At 41.0% G+C, this 21,500-nt stretch overlaps 1 protein-coding gene across 3 annotated transcripts in view; it reads right to left on the minus strand.

Annotated features, from left to right (window-relative positions):
• The window catches only part of TMEM132C (transmembrane protein 132C), a 204,621-nt gene that overhangs the window by 70,403 nt on the left and 112,718 nt on the right, over positions 1-21,500 (minus strand). The window lies entirely within an intron of this gene.

Here is a 21,500-nt window from a genome sequence, read left to right on the forward strand (position 1 = left end):
AGAAAGTCAGCAGAAGCTTTAAATGCCTCTGCCACACTTCAAAGCAGGACTGAATTATGGCTTAGACTCTTTGTAACTATTTTCTTTCTCTTTACAGTATTTTGCTGAATACTGGCACACCATTGTGCCGAGTGGCATATTAACACAGCAAAAGATGGTTTCACAGAGCACAAGACCCGGTGGCCTGCACAGACAAAACAAACAAGAGGAAGAGTGAAAGGGTGTTTATTAGCTGCACTTATAAATGGCAAAATGAGGACCAGGGAAAATAGAGTGACTTGTTCACAGCAGCAGCTAGAAACTGGACCTTGTCCTCATTACTGAGCCTGGATTGCAAAGGCTGCCCCTTCCTTACACACTCCTGAGTAGCACTTACAAAGTTAACACAGAGTACCTGTAATGTGCAAACTGAAGCTCCATCTTCTAACCTTCTGTTTGGTGCCTTTGCCACAAGGCTATCCTTGTACTTCCTTTTTCATGGGTACACTTAACTTCATTTCTCCCACACTGCATCTCAGACTTTTGGGAAATTTCATAATACCCCACCAAAAGCTCCCAGTAGCAGCCAGAATTGCTTTTAGTGCTGTTTAACTGAGTATTGAATTTAAATGGCTAATGTATATGACTCTCTCACACATGAATACAAACTGCTGCATAGCAAAACTTTAATTTATCAAATTAAAATGCACTATAGCACGAATTTATTGTATCAGCGCTCGTAAATGTTTTTATGAATTTGATTTTTTTTTGGCCTTTTATGGCTTTGGCAGTAGATGGAAAGCAATCAAGGCTCCATTTGAAGCAGCAGTGTAAGCAATTCTCATTTAACAGAAGACAATGAAAAATTAATCTAAGATGAGTGTAACTAAGTTTTCATAGAAACAACAAAACCACTCAGACATTATCATCTTCAACAGCTGTTTACTGTCTTCATTTACAAAATTACCTGTCAAATTCTACTATTTTCTCCAGGAGAAATAAAAAAGCCAACCCCAAGCGCCTCTCTGAGTTAATAAAATGTTCCGCATGTAACAGGGATATTAAGGATCCCTTTCTTGCCATCATAATACTTAGCAGGGATGATTGAGGTGAAGCAATGTTCAACACTCCCTCTACTGCAGGTTTCAATTTTACACTTTCAACTACAGGAAAAATGATCAAACTTGGGTGACAGGTAAAAGCCTGGGTATTTTCCTGTCTCCTACTATACGGAACATCTGTCTCATCTTTTCAATGGGCAAAGCAACATTTGTCATTCCTGGAAAGCTGTTTACTGCAAAACGATCACAACTTAACATAAAATGAAAACACTTGAAGGAAATACAAAAAGGGATAATAGTAGAACAGAATATTTTTCTAGTGGAAAGCTTTATCGTCTGTGGATGCATCTCCCAGTATCAGTTTGTTTCAGCGATGAATTTGGCCTGAAGAGTTTGTTTAGGTGGGAGAACACATGCAGTTGGTTAATACTACACAATGTGCATGATGGGAAAGATGACAAATAGACATCAGAAGGAAACCAAAGGGTGCAGGGAATGTGCTGCCTGGAAGCCTGATCCCCCAGCACAGAGGTCAAGAGGGGATGGTACTTTCGGGTAACTGCTGCTTACCCAGCAACAACAAAGTCAGCAGCTTAGCATCTCAGGGAAGTACCTAAGAAGACAAATACAAACCGGCTGAATTAATTGTCCCTCGCATGCATATTCCCAGGCTGAATGCTCTCAAAGGCTGTCTCAAGTGCTGTTGCTGTGCCTGACTCCGTATTTAGGGGATGGGAAGGAGTTAACTATTGAAGGGCAGCCACAGTGTGCGGGATGCACAGCTCTTATTGACTTCCTTAATGGTGGTAAAATGTGCAAATCCTGTGGACTGTAGCTGAATTTAAATTACAATGATTACAAAATATAAAGCCTAAAAAAGAGGATTTATACATGAGCAGATTTAGCAGAGACACATGCTCCCTCAAGACCTACATTTTGTTTACATGCAAAGTAGACTATGCTGCCTGAATGACTTTAAATCCTGATGGCAATTATATACCCACCCTCCTAACATGGTTCTGAACCGTAATTCCCGCTGCTAAATGCCTTGGGGAACATCTACTACTTATAGGTTCATCCCTATTTTCTGGCCAATGTCCAGCAAACCACTTTCATTGTGTAAACAGTCCTGCTGCCTTCGGTGGGTCTACTCATGTGATGCATAGGACCATAAAGGACATGTTGCTTAAATAGATATATCAACAACAATAGCAATACCTTTCTCTTACTGCTTTTGGACAGAATTTTTATGCACAGCTCTTGAGAGTACAGTACTATTAGCCTATTTTATGATATGCAAGCTTGGGAAGAGATAAATGAAGTGACTTGCCCAAGGTCATACAGGAGTTCATCGGAGAAATGAGGACACAAACAATAAGTGCATGTTTAAATTGAGTCCTGAGGATTCTGCAGGGCTCTGCCTACGTTATAAGTGAGGCTTTGAGTATTCTGACATTATTATCAAGGAAATCAGTGATGTTATATAGTAGGAATCAAATCTTTTACAAATAATTTACATCTACTATTATGTTAATCAGTCCAGATCCATCTTATCCAGAAAGTGTAATGAATATTCAATTCATGTTAAAGCTAAGAAATCACAAAACAAAGGCTGTTACATACTCCTGATCCAGCTGCAGGCATAAACTTGAACACTTCCATGGTTCTAAATTCCTTAACAACAATCAATATACAATTAATTATAATGGATTAAAACAAACAAACCAAGCAGTACAATTTTTAAACAAAAACCAGTAGTTTAAAAGGTTTTAAAAGCTGAAAATGGGGAATATTTCTTCAGAAAATGGCAACACACCCTCACAGCTTCCTACAAAAACATTTCTATCCACAGTCATATCCACATGGATTTTGTATTCTTTCTCAACCACACTTATCAAAGGCTTTGTATATGGCCAAGCTGACTGGTTTGGGAAATGTTAACAGGAAAAACTGCTACAATCTGTAGACAGTAAAATGAACCAGAGGTAGACTGAGACCACCACTCTGGCATCCACTGTCATAGTCCTGTAATAAGCCTTTGCAACTTGTATCCATGTCCTCTGGATCAGGGAGTAAGAAGGGAGCTGAAAGTTGCTAGCTGAGTTTTTGTCTTTAAAAATTGCAATGGCATCAAATCAGAACTGTTCCCATTGAGCAAAAAAAAAAAAGTTCAAAATTATATGGACTTCCAGATTTTATTGCCTTTTTGGTCAAAGAAAATCACAGGGGAGAGCCAGTAAGAAGCTGCTGCTGCTATTTATGTTTTTGACAAAACTGTACAGTCTCCAAAGCTTTCAAAACAGACACTTCTCAGCAGCACCAAATCCACTCTTAAACTGAAAAAAGGAAGGTGACATGATCCTGGAAAGTTATGGAGACCATCCCAAATAAAATTGAGTATGGAAACATTACAAAGCTAGACCGGGGCACTGAGACCTCTCATTATGAGTCTCCCTTGATGTTAAATGGCCTGAGGATGGCTGTTCAAATTGCACTATGTGCTGTTTCCCTGGACTACTCATTTCCTTCAAGGCACAGAATTAAAGTATGATGGATGGACTACTCTGCTGTTTATTTGGTCCATTTTCCCAATGTGGCAGCAAGGAACCGTTGAGCTCCAGTTAAAACAAAAGAGGTGCAATAAGAAGTTTCTATGAACATCCTTATTGAGCTTAAAGGAAGAGTTTACTATTGCTAAGTCACACAGCAAAGAATGAAAGATGAGAATGAGGACTGTCACCTGCTTATACTGGAAAGGAACAAGAACAAACATGACTATTGTTTTCACATTCACTTGGCTATTTTCAGCTGCCTCCCTGCTTGCTGCTCCCCCTCCTGCCTCAGACAGTGTGGACATCAGCCAGGGCACTCTGGGCAGCCAACGCAGGAGCGACCCACTGCTGCCAGAGCCCTGCTTTCCCCATGGCTCCTTGTGGCAGCTCCAGAGCAGGCTCCTGCATCTCCAGTCTTACTTCCTCCATCTGAAAGGCACAGTTACTTCTTCGAGCTTCCGCTGCTTTGATTCATGCAGCTCCATCTTTTACGCACCTCATGGATGTTGCTACCACTTTTCCTAAGCTAGACTTCTAAACCACCTATTTTTTTTTATGTCCTCTACTCCTCAATCTCAAGTCTTCTGTCCTCTCTTGGTGTCAAAGTACAAATAGAGCTCTTAATACAAAGTTCTTCCCAAATGATTCTTGCTATTCATCCCATGCCAGAGCACTGATCAAAGGCTGGCATACTCTATGCTGGACTATAGCCATATCTGCATTTCCTGCCTATGTTCAGCTTGAACCACTAACAGAAACAGCTCTCCTGGTGCTCCAAAATGCCCATGTTTCCAGTCTTAGCTGTGTCCTCCCTGAACATTCTCAGAATCTATAGACAAATTTGCAATAGGAGGTTCCTATTATATATATGACCATTTTATATCTCACTTTTCTACACCATTTTAAGGAATACTCCTCACTTTCAGGTTCTGTTGCTGTTGTCAGACATCTGGTTGGGATGACTGGTGAAATTTCTGGAAGTACCTCAGCTCCACTTTCAAAAGCAATAGGGTAGCTCTGGGGTTTTCAAAAGCCCAAGTTCCTTTTAAACTCTGATTGCTTTCAAACACATCTGCTTTCTCCTAAGCAGTGGGAATTTGAGGCCCCAGAACTTCTGAAAATTCCAATAGGTGTCAGGCTGTTGGAATAATTGCTTTTTTTCCTAAATTTAGGTACTACAAACTATAGTAATCAAAGTATTTATGCATTGCTTCACTTGGCTCTGCAAAGCCTAAGTGAAACAGATGGCCAACTCAGGTTTCCAAAAGTGACTCAGATACTCAGGAGCCCAACTCACACAGGAAGTCAATACCAGTTAATCTTCTAAATGTCAAATGGCACTTTTGAAAACAGCACTTTCATTACCAATAAGGACCTGAAACTCTGTGCTTTTTAAATGTTTGCTTTGTACCAAGTAATACCCCAGGCTCCACCTGTCTCTTTGTGTTCAAAGGACAAGTGAGTACTTGAGTAATGCAGTCCTTAGGCAGGTCACCAGCAAATCAGCTAGCTCTACATGCCCTATAGATTTTTTTCTTCTAAAGGGTGTTTTTAGGCAACAAGCTTAAAAGGTTTGGTGAAGGGGAGAGAGCTAAAGGACACATATATTTTGAATTAGCAGCACAGCTTTGCCTTGCTTGCCATAGCTTTAGTAGTAGAGTGCAGAGGCTACAACCACCCCACATAAGAGCAAAGTTTTTATCTGTGGGGGCTTAACCAGTGTTTAACAGAAATTTAAGCTGCATGAGGGCTGTGTTAGACAAGCCTGGATAGCTGTAATGACAATGCCATTAATACATGGCCACTGTGTTAGACAAGGCTGTTACGTGGCTGTGTTAGACAAGCCTGGATAGCTGTAATGACAATGCCATTAATACATGGCCACTGCTGAGTTTCCTTCTGGATCCCCTGTGACATACAACCCAGCACAACACTTCTTCTATAACACAACACTCCCAGAGCATGGACAGCTTTCTGGTCATCATTTCACAGTGGCAGATGCCATGACTCTGATAGGAGAGGTTAAAACACTAAGAATTAAGAAATGTTTGGATGCTATCCCCCTATGCAGCACCTAGGAGAAAGTGCATGGGGTTTACAGTAAATGTTATGGCTACAAGATACCAACCATTTCCCCCCTGTGACACTATGCAACCTGAGAATGTCTCAGGCCAAAGCTCTGCTTGTGATGGAGAGTTCCCATGCATCGGTCATTAGATGATCTAGAGGTCACCCAGGCAGCTTCCATGCTGCAAACAGGTAATTAATTAAATCGGTGCTCACCCCAGAAATTGACTGAAACTAGAGGGAGGACTGACTTGCGTGCATTTGGCATTTTTAACCTGGAATGTCAAGTAGACGAATAATGGCCATTATCTCCAGTATATATCTCAGAAGAGGGTGAAGTTAAGGAGGTGATTTCTACTCACATCAGTAAGTCTAAGACAGAGTAAAAAGACAGATGAATGTAAAGACTGGTTTACAGAAGAGACTAGAGGGACGCCAGTCATACAAAGACTTTGAAGGTTAACCTTACACACTGTCAGGAAAAGCCTTCAAGTTCCAGACATGCAAACTTGACTTTTCAGGTATCACCACAGTTTATTTAATTTTCAGTGGAAACAGGTTTGGAGTTCGATATATAAATCCCTTTGTACAGATGTCAAAATACAGTCAATGGTTGCAACACAGAAACTTCATTTCCAGAGCCTCGTGGGTAGGAATGCACAGAAGGAAGCCAACACCAGAAATGGTATACTATAAAATCATGTATTTAAAGTATATATATATATATATATATGTATATCTTTAATAACTTAGGTCTTTATTCTTTACTTAGCACCATGCTGATTTTCACTACAAAGAGCCTTACGGTATATGGGGTATTAGATCCAAGGAGAAATGTGATTTCCCTTTAAAAAAAAGAACAATCACTACAGTTTTGGATTCACTTCCAAGAGCAGTAATTTCAATACCTTCTTCTAAAATTAAAATTACATCTAGTTAGCAAAGAGACAATGACTTTTGGCATATTTTTTCTGCATCTAATAATCACTTCCGTGCACTGTATTTGTCCCTACAGATTATTATTGTCATTAAGCTACTCAGAGTGTGACAATAATTGAGAGATTTTGGCTATTGCAGTCAGAAGCATTAAGATTTCAGAAGGAGCAATAGAGAGACATGGAAGACAGAAGCTGAAATGCTCACATGATCTACACTTGATTTTAATTGGAGACAGAAAACTTTTACAGGCTCAGGAGAGATTTGGTCTGCATGAGCGTCTCTTCTCTCTGTCCTACTCAGTTACAGAGTCCTCCTCCTCCCTTCATTCCTGCCTGCCAAGCCTGACCACTGGCTGACCCAGCTAATTAGCCCCTCATTCTTTGTTTTTTTCCTTCAGTTCTCACTGTTGAGATGAGGTACGGAAGGGCTGGTGACTTAGGGCACAGTTCAGTGCTAATGCGTAGAGCATCTTAGGCTCTGAACTGTGGAAAGCCTTGGGATATGATGACCCAAGCTCTGAACTCTTTGTATAGTGCATGTTTTGTACAGTGAGAAGGAAGTAATGCAGGCAGACTGCAAACAAGTTTCCTGTAAGCTCCATAGGGACTGTCAGAGCTGTCTGTTCCCTGTCTTTGATCCCTCATAATCATTCATGCCCACCTTCTCTCACGTCAGTGTTTCCACACACGAGAATTTTGACTGTTAGATCCCACAAGAAAACAGATAGCACTTACCCATCAAGGTGCTCACAAGGAGCACAGCTCTGCTTTGTACGTGTGAAATGAGGGAGCTATGTTGTTGGAAAGAGCTGGTGTCCCCTAACGAAGCACAGATCAGACTGGGGTCCTACAGAAACAAGGTGGTGACTACTACCAGTACCTGGTAGCTCTTGAAATTTAGGGGCAAGGACCTCAGCACTTCAGAACCTAGGAAAATCCCATCTCTTTCTCTGCTTAAGATGAAAAACTGGCAGCAACTATACAAATAAATAGAAGGGTTACAGACTTTCCTGAATCTGTCTTCAGGGATATCTGGAATAGTTCTAATAAACATCACTGACTAATTATACGTATAGATGTTTAAATAGCAGCATTCCTAAACCTTGTAGGGTACATAGTGTAAAGCTTTCAATTTGCATAGAAAGGAATCCTCAAACCCTCTTTAACATCTTTAGTGGAACAAAAGATCTTTCTGTATGCTCTTTGGCGTTACTCAGGAAACAGCAAATTATCTTATTCAATTGGATCATGAGTAAAATAGCATGCTGTGATTAACCCTTTAGAAACCAAATCCCTCTAATGAGAGGATTTATTAAAAAAAGTGTTCACTAGGTAATAAAATCAGAAATACATGGAATTAAATAGAAATGTTGGGAAAGTGAGAAAAGAAAAATATAAGAAAAATATTCTTAAATATAAGAAAAATTTCTCATGCAAGACTGAGCTACTCAGCAGTCATTAACATTACAAAGGGATGAAGTCTCCAACAATCTGAGCAATCTGAACAGTTAAGTCACCCACCACAGCCCACAAAGACGTGGCTTGAAAGTAGGGAGGATTAATGGTCTTGCTTCCTGGCAAAATGAACTCATGCTTGTATATATGTGAATAATTTTACAGAATGCAGGAACAGCTATAATGGAGCCTGACAAATACTTCAGTCAACTGTTTGCTACAAATAAAGTAGGCTTTCAATCTTCAGTGTCGCTGAAATTAAGTCTTCCCTCTGGGGAACTCAAAACTGGAACCACAGAACATATGATAGATATTGTTGAATACAAATGATTTACTACACTTTGGTAGTTAAAGCATCTGTCCATCCAATGTGTGGGTCAAGGCTAAACTGTGAGGCCTGGAAACACCGTCTTGCTCGCGTGCCTGTGCATGCCCCTCGCTCATCCTTGCTCCACTTGGGTCAGAGTTTGTGACCCAAGGGAAAATCTTTCCTTCATCTGTATCCAAATTTTACGTGGCATGAGCCAGGCCACAGGCCAGAAGGAGCCTGTAATGTGCTCCAGTCAGTTATCTCATCTTGCTCATGACACCCTGCCAAGAGCTCCGTGTGCTTTCTTAGCAGAACCACCACGTGGGTTCAGATGGTCCAAGAGGAAAGGAATAAAACACTGGGCTCCCATAGCTGGCTAATGATCTCCCCGCAGGAGCTGCTGCCAGTGGCTCCGTGGTGCACACTGAAGGTAGCACTAGATGCCTGATTATTCTTCAATCCACAGCTAAATTTGCAGAGCTGAAGAAAAGGGGAATATCCTTTCTAACCTCGGAATTTCTGGAGAACTTGGCAAAGGAACAAGCAAATCACTGGCATGATGACAAGCTGACATTATAATCCTTGCAAATACAAATAATAAATATATGTATATTCAAACACACAAATCTTAAAGCTTCTAATGTGAAAGGCAAGTTGCTGTATTACTTACATGAGGGGAAATCACCACAAACTCTTCTCCCCTTCCAGGATCCATAATTCCAAACTAAGAGTTGATTAATACTGTGTAAGTATCTAAAAGGACTTGGGTGGGGAAGCCTGAAGAAAACAACTGAGAGTTGCTGAAGGATGTCTTCTTCATCTTCTGTCCTTTAGGTAGCAGTAACTTGTCCTCAAGTGGTGTTCATCATTAGCAGTTGTACTCTTAAACACACTTTAGAATGTGCTCTTCTAAATTTGTTCATCAAGAGCAGGACTCAAAACTAATGGAAAGTCTTCTCCAGACTTCACTGAATGCTGAATCAGGCTCCAAATTCAAAATGTAGTTATTTCTTTCTGTCTTGATAGTTAGGTATTAACTCCTATTGCCAATTACAGACACATCTTTTCAAAACCAATTGCTGAAGTGTAGCACTCAAAGCAAAGGCTCTGAAATCAGTATTCCTCTGGGGGTGGGTAATGGTGAAGAATTCACACTTTTGAAACCATTTTCAAAGCCAGAGCTTATTTATTCACAACATGGTTAGCAGGATCTGTAAAAAACCACTGCTCCCGCATGTCCTGGGTTCTGCTCTAAGTGGAAGTCTGTTCTGTGACTCTGGGTATCTTGATTTTCCTTTTAAAATAAACCCACATCGTTAATTTATGTGATCCACAGAGAACCACAACAAATCTCTATGGATTTGTATCACTGAAGGATGCGGCAATTATATTTGAAGACTACGTGTTTCGTCTCACCTCTGCAATTCTACCAGCCCCAGGAACACTGAAAAGAGCAGGAGAGGCTTCCTGTCAAAGTAATTAACAGAGCTTTGATTAACAGAACATGGCAACAATCCCCTTCTCGGATGCTTCTGCAAGTAACGTTATGAAAAGCTGAGTTTCCAGCCAATTCTTTGCCATCCAATTCTTTGCCATCAAGTCCCCTACACTTACCATGACATTTCTAGGTTAACTTTTCTAAGTAAGAGTACTGTTGGGAATAGCCTATATTTACTATGCATTTAAACAGAGTTCATCTGTAATGCATAGGAGTTTACTAGCTCGCTGGGAGGAAATCACAGCAGGTAAAACCAAACTGCAGAACTATGCATGTATAGGTAACAAACAGATATGCAGTTGTGGATTGAAATATACCATCCCAGTCAGTCTCATTACATTTCTGAACATTTCTCAAGATAAAAATTGACAAACAGCATCTCCAAGTGGAGAGCCACATCTTTCTATTGCACTTGTCCAGAGATGGCAAAACCACCATAAGAAATAACAGCCAAACACAATTAAAACCTCTAAACCTAGCTGAACAATTGCTGAACTAATCAGAGAGATTGTATTCCTTCAGGGATTGTCCATGGTATTTGCTGAGCTCTGATTTGGTTGAAATCTTGAAGTTATAATAGATTATTTCATGAAGATCAGAAATTTCTTCTGCTTAATACATTCTAATGAACATTGCCATACAGAAGAAATGTATTTTGGGTAAGAGAAGAGACAAAAACATCTCAATTCTTGTTGTCTGGTCTATTAATAACACTCTGGTTGACAGGGCACCTTGCTCTCGAGCCATCTGATGGCACTGCTAAACATGCCATTCTCATTAAAAATAGTCGGAATCGGAATGCAACCAGTGGCTGAGGTCACTCAAGTACTCTGGCAGAGTCATTATTGAATTTCTAGTAGTGTGATTACAAAGAGTGCATGCTTAGTCCATTAATTTACAACGCGGAAACCAAAAATCAATGGGCTGCTACTTCGAATTCCTTTTGTGATAATTGCCATCATGTATGCAGGTACACACATGGAAGGGGAGCACGTCAGCCGCTGTTTGCAGCCTTGAACAGAAAAGAGATTACCTAGTTTTCTGAGCTGTACGTCCCAGAGAAGGAAGGAGAGAAGAGTAAAACTTTAGCCTAAACTTGGGGTGAAATTTTGCCGTTTACTTCAGTGAAACTAAGGTTTCTTCCCTGGAAATTTAACTGGAAATGAAATTCCTGGCAAGCAATCGGGAATTCAGCATTGATTTATCCAAAAGCTCTCTACAATAAGCATATCAGTTTTCTTTAACAAACTTCCTTCCCCACGAAACTACCAGCATCTTGGTAAAGTAATAACAGGAAAGTTGTAAGAGCTTTTTGTGAATGAGAGTGTGACAAACTGGTATAAGTTGTTTCAGTGGACTGACGCTGATTTATACCAGTCCTTGACTCCCCTCGTACTGACCCTTCAAAGAAATAAGCTCACATCATAGATGTTTCCAGGAAAATGTAATGGGTTTCCTTGCTTAAGGAAAAAGTACATTGAAAAACATTGGTAACTTGTATAATACTGTTACTCCTATTTCATTTTTCATTCTTTATTTTGGAAGCGTTAGAAAAGAATACGCTTACAGATCTTAATTGTCCAATATTGTCCACTCAGAGAAACAGAACCTCAGGGGTCTTATTTAGCCAGGATTTGGTGGAGTATAACCACTGCATTTGAGATCTCAAAGACCTTTCAAAAGAGAAGACCACCTCTACCTTGTTCAATTGCCAGGAAATACACAGGATCCCGCAAACACTTCCTATGTCCCCTCTGACCCACAAATTGATGTAACAAAACCCAACTCAAACCAGGTGATTTGAACAAGCACTTGACATAGCAAGACAAATGCTACATTTAAGGGGCTGTAGCTGCACAGCCCTGAAAAAAAAAGTTGCCTTTTAAAATGTCAGATTTTGTTGATACTTACCATGAAGTGACAGTGAAAAAACCCAAGATCTTCCTTCATTCCCAGAATATGAAATACCAGAGGTCTCCCTGCAGTATGAATTGTAGATAAATTATGACTTGCAAATGATGACTTATAAAAACCAATAGAGTAACTACTCGTTCTTGTGCAAGTCAGTTACGTGTGGGGAACTGCAATGATCTCTGATACAAGGCTGTTTTTCAGACTGCCTACACGACAGGCAAAGATTTTTACTTTCTAAGCTCATAAAAAAGCACATATTATCTTTACATACTATGCAAAATGTGCAGAGGGAATTGAATTGAAACCATCATAACTGGATGTGAGAAGCCCATGGGTTTGCTGAGTTATGTTCTGTCCAGCTTGAATTACGTAAACTGTTGTGCTTGCTGACAGTGCTCATTTGCTGTAAAGTGTCTGCAGAACAATAATGATGCTGCTTCATTCAGTCTGGAGCACTGGTAACATGGACTATTAGTAGCTATGCAACAAAGTACTATTATCTCCATATCAGCCTGCACAAGTTTAAAACATGCTTCACAGCAGGAAATGGATCCATTCAACTATTTTCAGGCAGAGACACAGAACTAAGGGGATAAAGCAGCCCAGCTGCTGCAGCAGACATTTCCCTAAGAAGATAACTGAAGAAGAGCAAGGTTTCCTGAGCCTGAGATGTGTCTCAAAGACAAAAAACACACCTGGATGGATGTATTAACAACACCTGACACGTGAGGTTTGCTATTAAAACCAATATATCACAGAACTGGATACTATGAATGAGTTTAAACAAACATCTTAGGACTGTGTAAGGCTCGATCCTGGTTTAAATTACGAACGTGAGAATCAGTAGATTAATTACATTCAACTCAGTGGAGCTAAACCAATGCAAAAATGCTGCTAATGAGACAGTTAGGTCTGCCAAGTGTTTATGAATACTCAACTTCCTCTATAAACACTATATCAATCATCTAAGTGATTTTAAGTGATAAATGCTTATGATGTTACTTTTTGTTACAACTATCTCCAACTGGAGGATATGCAAGGGATGTAATGGCAGAGGCTAATGAAACGCATTTAAACTCATGAATTTTTAAAAAGGAGAAAACAAATGCAGTGTGTAAAACCCACCCAAGTTCTGTCTTTCTATTATTTAGGCCCAGTGGGAGGTACAACAATAAAAGACAAACAATGTGGTCTGGAAATGAAAAAGGCCACAGGAGAATAGTGTTTAACCATCCCTCACTGCAGGTATACAAGTAACATCACTTATTTAATTACATACACAAGTCAACAGGGAATAGAATTTAACAATCTGAACCAAAGCGACAGCCAGGAGTGATGATGGGGGAGATCTCTGCTATGAGCAGGGAGTAGGACCCCATAGGACCAGCAACATGCTGTAAAATCCTCCAAGTCAGCAGTTACCAAGATGTGCTGGTTAACTCGTAAGATTTACTACAAAGACTTAGCATCTGTATTATAATTTTCCACCCGTTTCATAATCGCCCTTGTTACATACCAAGAACAAAATAGAGAAGAGACTTCTATCTGTACTTTAAAATAAGCAGTAACACATCAAACTAAAGTAACTTTGAGTAGGAAGGTAAATCTTGGTAAACCAGTGCAGAAACAAATGGTTCACCTGCCTAATAGATTGTGCTTTGTCTAAGGAAATGTCTTTACATTTCAGATAAACAGTGATACTTCTCTGCTGTCAGTGGGTTACCTGCTACTGATCTGACAGAGGCATGAGACTGGAACAATGTTTAAAATCATCTAATTCGCTTTATGAGATTGTAGCCTATTTTCCAGAGGTCTCTCTGGACCAGTTTTAAGCACCCAGAGTTCAGAGGGGTTTTGTTATCATGAGATTCCTCAAGCAGCAATGGTACAGAGGGCTTAGGTGTGTAAGAAACATATTTCAATTTGCTCTGCCGAATACTAACAAAGATATTATTCACTTTATTCTAGAAAGGTTTGGCTTTTGGCACTTTTTCCTGAATTTTCTTCATTCTTTACTGCCTGACTGATTTATTTCCTCTGCTGTGAAAGTTACAGAGGAAAGCAGAGTTGCTTGGCAGCATGATGTGGTATTGCTGAACTCAGCTGTTTATGGCTTTCAGCAGATATTTCTGCTTCAAAGATGGTGTGAGAAAAAAAAACACACATACACAAATTCCTCCTCCCCAGTTCTGCATCTTTTGTCTCTTATCTTCCACTGCCTCCAAATTGCAAGGAAAGCTACATTACAATAGCTGCTAAAACGTCCAAACCACGCCAACTGTCACAGATAAAGAAGAGCTGACCTCACCCCAAATTAGAACTCATGATTTAAAGTGCAAAGAGAAGAAAGTTAACGGATGAGTCAGTCCGTGAATGTGCTACACCAGAAGGAGGTTTTCACGGATAACTTCACTATGAATTACAGTTTATTAACATGGGAAACGATAGGGATTGCTGTGTGCGAGAGGCAAGAATGCAGTGGGACAGCAGCTTTCCTAGTGTATATTCCAGGAACTCTGCAGAACACATACTTAAAAGGCTCAAAAGGAGACTGTATGTTTCTTAGTCACTCTCTGAGAAATTATTACTTTGTCAGATACCAAAACCAATCACACTCTGGACATCAGGAATTAATTATTAGTGAACCTGTCTATCAATGTGGAATGGATATAAAGTTGTTCCATTATTCCACAATTGCGCATCATATTCTATTTAATGTCTGGGGCTCTGCTCTATTTATGGAATACTGAAATAAAACAATATATCCAACCTGACTGGAAAGCAGGGAAGCACCGACGGCAGTTTTCTCAGCAAGGCTGGGTCGCTGCATGCATTGGCTAAGCCTCCTGCATTTGATTTTGATAAGGATGTGAAAAGCTTTTCCAAACTATGCGGATTTGTTGAGCAAACAAATTTGACGCTTTCATTTGGGCAAGAAATCCCTGACGAATGACCTTTCTCTTGTTGCTTCAGCCCTTCTGCTTCCCAGTAGACCCAGGAACTCCAAAGAAGACAAAAAATATAAAGAATTAATTTATTGCAACTGGGCTGGAACCTCTGTAGAGATCCTGGTTTATGCTTTTTGTTATCTCTGTTAATTTATTTCTTTTCTTGGAGAGATAACTCATGGGAATGCCTTACATCTTGGCTAATACTACATTATGTTATCTAAAAAGACTAATGTAGTACTTTTAGAATGGTCAGGACTGAGTCTAATACTTGGTTCTGTTGAAATCCAACAGGAAAATTCATTTCAGTAGTAAAGACTAACAAGAGGCTTTCAAAATCTCAGATTATAATATCTTGCTTTGAATTTCAAACAGAAGAGAGAATGTTGCAACATACTTGATAAGAAAGAAAATACTTTCCATTTAGTATCTTCCACAACACTTGTGCAGACCTTGTTGGGTTTCTGACTTAACCTTTCTCTGTTAGAAAGCAGGTATTTAGGCTGATGACAACTTAAGCACAAACTTCTATTGAAAGAATTGACTGATAATAACTCTGTTGGATTATAGTCGGGCCAATGCTGTAGTTATGGATCAGGGTCTTGCTGCAGTAGATGCTAGATGAAAACTAGACAGACGTATGTCGTTGCCATGACAATTGCTATAGTTATCTCAAATTTGATCTTTCTGAACTTGCATTACTGAAAGTATTGAAAAGAAAGGGTCCTTCAGGCTCAGTGAGAGTCCTTGTCCACGAGGGCTCCTGCGGAATTTTCTTTTCCTTAATGCAAGTGAGGGCTGCCCATTAAGTCGAAACCACTCAGGATTCACAAGGTTCAACAAGTTGCCCTGCTCCCACAAGTACCTGGTAAGACACTAAGGTGTAAGAAACAAATATTCCCTCTCAAGACAGTTTACACAGACACTTGCTTAGACACTGCAGCAGACAGAGTGAGTGAGGCAACGGCAACGGAGCATCCGCCTTCTTCCTGCAGGCAGCCTACTCCTGAAAGAGACATGAGAGACATTCTTCACCCTTCCTCCCTCCCGAGCTCAGGGCTTTAATAAACACTCCTGACATTCAAAGCAGCAAGAGAGGAGCCATATGAAAGGCTCCTTTGGGAAGCAACCTTCTAACCCTAGTCTTCTGTGCCCTAGAAAAGATATTGTTACAAGGCACAGCTGGCTGATCCTCCACCATATGTGCAGATGTCCAGTGTGTCTTTGGCACTTACACTCTACGATGGAGACATCCGTGCCCTAATTTGACCTGAAACAGGCATCCTAACGTACAGTGAAATCTTAAAAGGCAAAGACAGCAGACAGAGATAAATTATTTGGGAAATCAGAAAAGAAAGGGTGAAGGGAAAGGATCTTTAAAGCAGTAGGTACAGGCTTAGTCATATTATATATTACTCCTGATATTGTTATTGACAGCTGCATGCATACATTCCCATGTGTCATTTTAAGCAGACAGATGCACATCACAAGAATGACTCACCTTGGAAGCTCTGAGGGTTGCACTGGTAATTTGCCAGCAGACTAAAAGACTGCAGCTGATTTGCACCAAAATACACATGATGCTTAAAACAAAATACACAGGAGGCCATAATGGTAAGAGTTCTTTAGGTTAGGAAAGATCTTTAAGATCATCCCGTTCAACTTTTAACCCAGCACTGCCAAGTCCACCCCTAAACCATGTCCCCAGGTGCCACATCTACGCATCTTTTAAATAGCTCCAGGACAGTGACTTCCCTGGGAAGCCTGTTCCAAAGCTTGACAACAGTTTCAGTGAAGATTTTTTTCCTAATATCCGATCTAAACCTCCTCTGGGCAACTTGAGGCCATTTCCTCTAGTGCCATTGCTTGTTACTTGGAGCAGAGACTGACCCCAGCTCGCTACAACCTCCTTCCAGGTAGTTGTAGAGAGCAGTAAGGTCCCCTGAGCCTTCTCTTCTCCAGACTACACCCTTCCAGTCCCTCAGCTGTTCCCCATCACACTTGTGCTCCAGATCCTGCACCAGCTCCACTGCCCTTCTCTGCACCCACTCCAGCACCACAATATCTCTCTTGTACGAAACGAAACGAACACAGGATGCAAGATGTGGCCTCACCAGTGCCCAGTACAGGGGGACGATCACTGCTCTGGCCCTGCTGGCCACACTATTGCTGATACGGACCAGGATGCTGTTGGTCTTCCTGTCTGCCTGGGCACAAGCTGGCTCATATTCAGCTGGCTGTAAACCAGCACCAAACCTCTAAGTCCTTGTGAAAATCCTGTCCTCTGCTCAGACTGGATGGTTTTGAGGTCAGCAGGCTACACTGCCACACTGCTGAGTTCTGCAAACCACTGTGCCAGGGAAAAATGACCCAGATTCTAGAGAATTAATAACATCTATCCTGGTCATAATGCGTGAATTCTCTTCTCTGTGTCCATATATTAGGCACAGACTGACTGTCTTCAGGTATAGTCAGCCCCACACACTGCACGACTTCCAGTTTTTCAAGTCTGAGCCTGTTGTACACATATGCTTTACTTTTATTTTTCAATGGCAAGAGAATTCACTTCACTGACATCCCTTGGCAGCATATGGTGCTGCCAGACAGGGGAGGGACCTGCACGGAATTGTAACAGCTTCGCTGCTTTTCTCCATGCCCCGATGATATGAAACACAATGTGGTAAGATCATTAGCTGTCCCCATGTGAATGCAATGATACCCAGAGAGTGTTAAAACAAAAAGGAAAACAAAAAAACAACCCCCAAAAATGTGTGCACGTGTGGTGAGGGTGAATAAGTGATTGTGACACAGTCTGAAACATAAGCATAACATTGGGAAGCACTCTTCCCCAGTCTGTCTCTTTATCAGACAGATGGCTGCAGAGCTCTAAGCGCATGGGCCTCTCAAAAGGTTCAAGACCAAGAGGATAAAGTGCTACATCACAGCAGTTTTCCATTATGTCAGTTTTTCTAAATGCCTCTTTGCTCTCCAACACTCCATTTCTCTATCTGGCTGACAGGTATCAAAAGTGCAGGGTGACTCCATTCCTCCACAAAGTACAACATCCACAGGCAGAAACATCAGCCTAAGAACAGACTGAAGGCAGCTTGTTCCAGCACAATTCCAGGTGTCAAGGAGCAAGGAGAGTTAGGCCTAGATTATCTCCAGTTGCTGTTTCTTAGTTCTTGATACCATAGTTACAGGATGCTCTGGCTTTGGCAGAGAAGCTAGCCTAACTGATTCTAACCCTCCTTGCTCCTACTCTTAATGTGTCTGTCTCATCCCCACATTTGACAGCATACCAGCTGGTGGAGGTATGCTGTTAAAAAAAGACAATGAAAATGACTTTGGTTAAAAATAACCCTTACTCTGTGTTGGACCAGCTCCTGTACCCTGTGGTGGCAATCCAGAATGAACTACACAGCAAATACAAGCCCTTTCACTGAAGCTGCTCTCAAGGAAGATGTGGTACATCATAAATCAACCACATAAGCCTTAGGCTCGAACCAGAGGTAGTACTAGAAATGGGAATGGTTATAATAATAACCAAAAATATCTCTTGATCTACCCTGAAGACACATTTCACACCTACCAGCTTTCCCCCAGAATAAGAAACAACAAGGGAAAACAAGTGACCAAGCAGCAGTCTAAGACTTGTTTTCACTAATCAACACTGTTGTTATTCTCATCAATAGCTACTTGAATCTCAGCACAAATTGCATTATGAGGCACACAAACATTGCTGATTTCCAGCTGTTTGCAGTTACTTGCTGTAGTGTTAAAGTCTTTTTGAATAAATCTAAGTTCAGAAGCTATGGCTCTTGGCTTTAGCAGCACCAATTCAAAAGAAAAAGAAGTTACACTTAAATTCTCAAAATGTAATGCTCAACAGTTATTGATATGACGTATCTAAAATATGTCCTTTGAATTTTATTGTTTAAATAATGTGAAAGGTATATTAGATGCTAAGTTGCGCGACATTCAGATATAAACTGCTTGTTTCGAAGTGCTTACAATGTAATTATATCCATAGACTAATAAGAGTAGAAATATGCAAAAGAAAAGAAAAGCAGCTAGGCAAAGGAAAAGAGTACTTTTGAGTATGGGCATTTGTTTCTAGGACATGAAAGGGAAAGAATGCAATGGTTCTCCATGGTATATCAGGGGGATTTCCAAGTAAATAAGAGCACAAAGAGAAAGGCCAGAATTTCCTGTTCATGTGCTTAACAACTCCACAGGTCACTCTCCCCATTATGACCAGAACGAATGCTGGATGCAGTTTTATCTGGCAGCACTCCAATGCACTGAGAATCTATTCTGAATTTAAGTAATATCCTGACTTGCTCCACAACCAGCTGGGGACCTGTGACAATTGAAAGAGAGATCCAAATTACTCCTGTTGGTTGCAACAGAAGAACAGGGCCCAGCTATAGAAGATTTTTCATTCTCCTTTCCTGCTAAGCTGATTCTCTGAGCTGTGCTAGACATAGCTGGTCATATAAAGAAAAATAACACATCATCATCATCTTAACAAGCTGTGTGAATGTTCATAAAGCATCCAAGAACTACAACCTTTCACTTACTTGATTTTCAGAAGCTCCTTTGCAAAGACAGTGGAAAACACCTCCCTCTGCTTAAATTAGCCAAGATATTTATGAGTTGGCTGAGTTTGCTGCAGATTAGCCTGTGTTGATGCTGGAACTCCAGAACAGTACCTCACATCAACGCTGACCTTGCTACAGTTTGCACATCACCCAAATGAACTGCACTGCTAAACCAGCCTGAAAAAGCTGGTGGCAGCACAGAAAGATCCCATTAGGGACCTGCAATTCTCAACTAAATTAAATTAGCTTAATAGAATATTTGTGCTCTGCATAGAGGGCTTCCAAGTGACACTTAGAATCTCAGTAACTGTATGCCCACAACATCTATGCTTTCCCACTGAGATCTCAGTACACACATGCCCAGGTTTCCCTATCCAGCTCTTCCTTGTACATAGACGTTTCATTAAGCCTAGGTTCGTCATGCTTTCAGAAGACAGAAACTATTTACATACACAAATGAAAGAAGCATTGAAACATTGACTTTTATTCCTGTAATTAGTACTAAAAATATTTTTATGGCTTAATTAGACTTTATGCAAATTTGATTGAGAAGATTTAATTTGGGGTTTGATAACCTGACTATTATAGTTCCGCAGTTGCAAATACACTCAAGAATTCCATGCTGTTCTAAAGCTATGTCCTCCCTTTCAAACTGTTTTTTTTTTTTATTTCTGGCAGGTTTAAACAATGTATTTTTCCTTTCCATTTCCACAGGGTACAGTCCTTCAGGAACAGACTGCACCAGTGTGGATCTTCTGCAGCGTCCAAGTCCTGCAGCAAACCCGCTCCAGCGATGGTTTCTGTCTGCATAGGGCCACAGGTCCTGCTAGGAGGCTGCTCCAGCATGGGCTTCCCATGGTGTCACAGCCTCATTTGGGCATCCCTTGCTCTGGCATGGGGTCCTCCTCAGGCTGCAAATGGGTATCTGCTCCACCATGGACCTTCATGGGCTGCAGGAGGACAGCCTGCCTCACCCATAGTCTGCACCACAGGCTGCAGGGGAATCTGCTCTGCTGCCTGGAGCACCTCCTTCTTCACTGACCTTTGTGTCTGCAGAGTTGCTCCTCTCACATATTCTCACCCCCCTCTCTGCATTTCCCCCTGCTCCTTCTTAAATACCTTATTCCAGAGGTGCTACCACAACCAGTGATGGGCTCAAGCCTTGGTCAGTGTTGTGTCTGTCCTGGAGCTGGCTGGCAATGGCTCTATCAGACATGGGGGAAGCTTCTAGCAATCTCTCAGAAGTGCCCCACCACACTCCACTGCCACCAAAACCTTTCCATGCAAAACCAGTACCCACCCCCAACTCTCCACTGAAAATCTCACTAACTGCAATGACATCCAGTGTAAATATGGTGAATCAGTGAGCTGCTTATGACAGGAGGAATCTCTGTACTTTACAGGAGTCTAATATTTCCCAGGCACTCTGATTGGGCACAGAATACAAATATTAAAATCTGCTCAGGTTTTCTGTGCCTGAAGACTGTACAAAGCAGCTGAATGGGAAAGCGATAACCAACCCAGCATCCACCAAAGATTTTATGATACTCTTCAATAAGCCTGGGTGTGAGGCTAATAATAAGGGAAGCACTGGTCAGATCTGTGCCATGAAAGCACTCTGTGTGGACTAACATACAGCAGTGTTGTGAGAATTTGTTAAGATGATCCCCAGCAAGAGCAAAACAATTTCCACTGACAGCAGCAATATACAATTTTAGTATGTGCTGTGGAAGACAATACTTACCAAAAAGCACTGCTTTTATGTCTGGGAAGAACCAGACCAAATCGCAGTAAAACGTGAAACAGGAAAGCAGGCACTGGCAGGCCAGTTTATACCATGCTTTGCCTCTGACAGTTACCAGCATACGGCTTAGCAAAGGAACCTCCATTTCTGCAAGAAGTAACCATTTGCAAAAGGGGATTCTTTTGCGTTACATGGAAGACACTAAATACTGAAAGGTTTGAATTATCCTGTACCAATGCTTGAAAGTTGGAGTGGTTCATTGTAGAAGAATTCATTGCTTGCTTGATGAACCAACCACAGAGGTTGTGATATGCGCAGAGAAACAAGGTCAAAACTATCAAGCCAAAAAAATAATGTTCAGTAAAAGCTTTTAAAATTAAGGCTATCCATACTCACGCCAAATGACACTCCCCCGGTCCCTCCTTCCAAG

Source organism: Pezoporus wallicus, unplaced genomic scaffold (assembly GCF_028554395.1).
Source record: "Pezoporus wallicus isolate ANWC-B61680 ecotype Strahan unplaced genomic scaffold, APGP_CSIRO_Pwel_v1 contig_8047, whole genome shotgun sequence".
In the NCBI taxonomy this organism is placed as follows: domain Eukaryota; kingdom Metazoa; phylum Chordata; class Aves; order Psittaciformes; family Psittacidae; genus Pezoporus; species Pezoporus wallicus.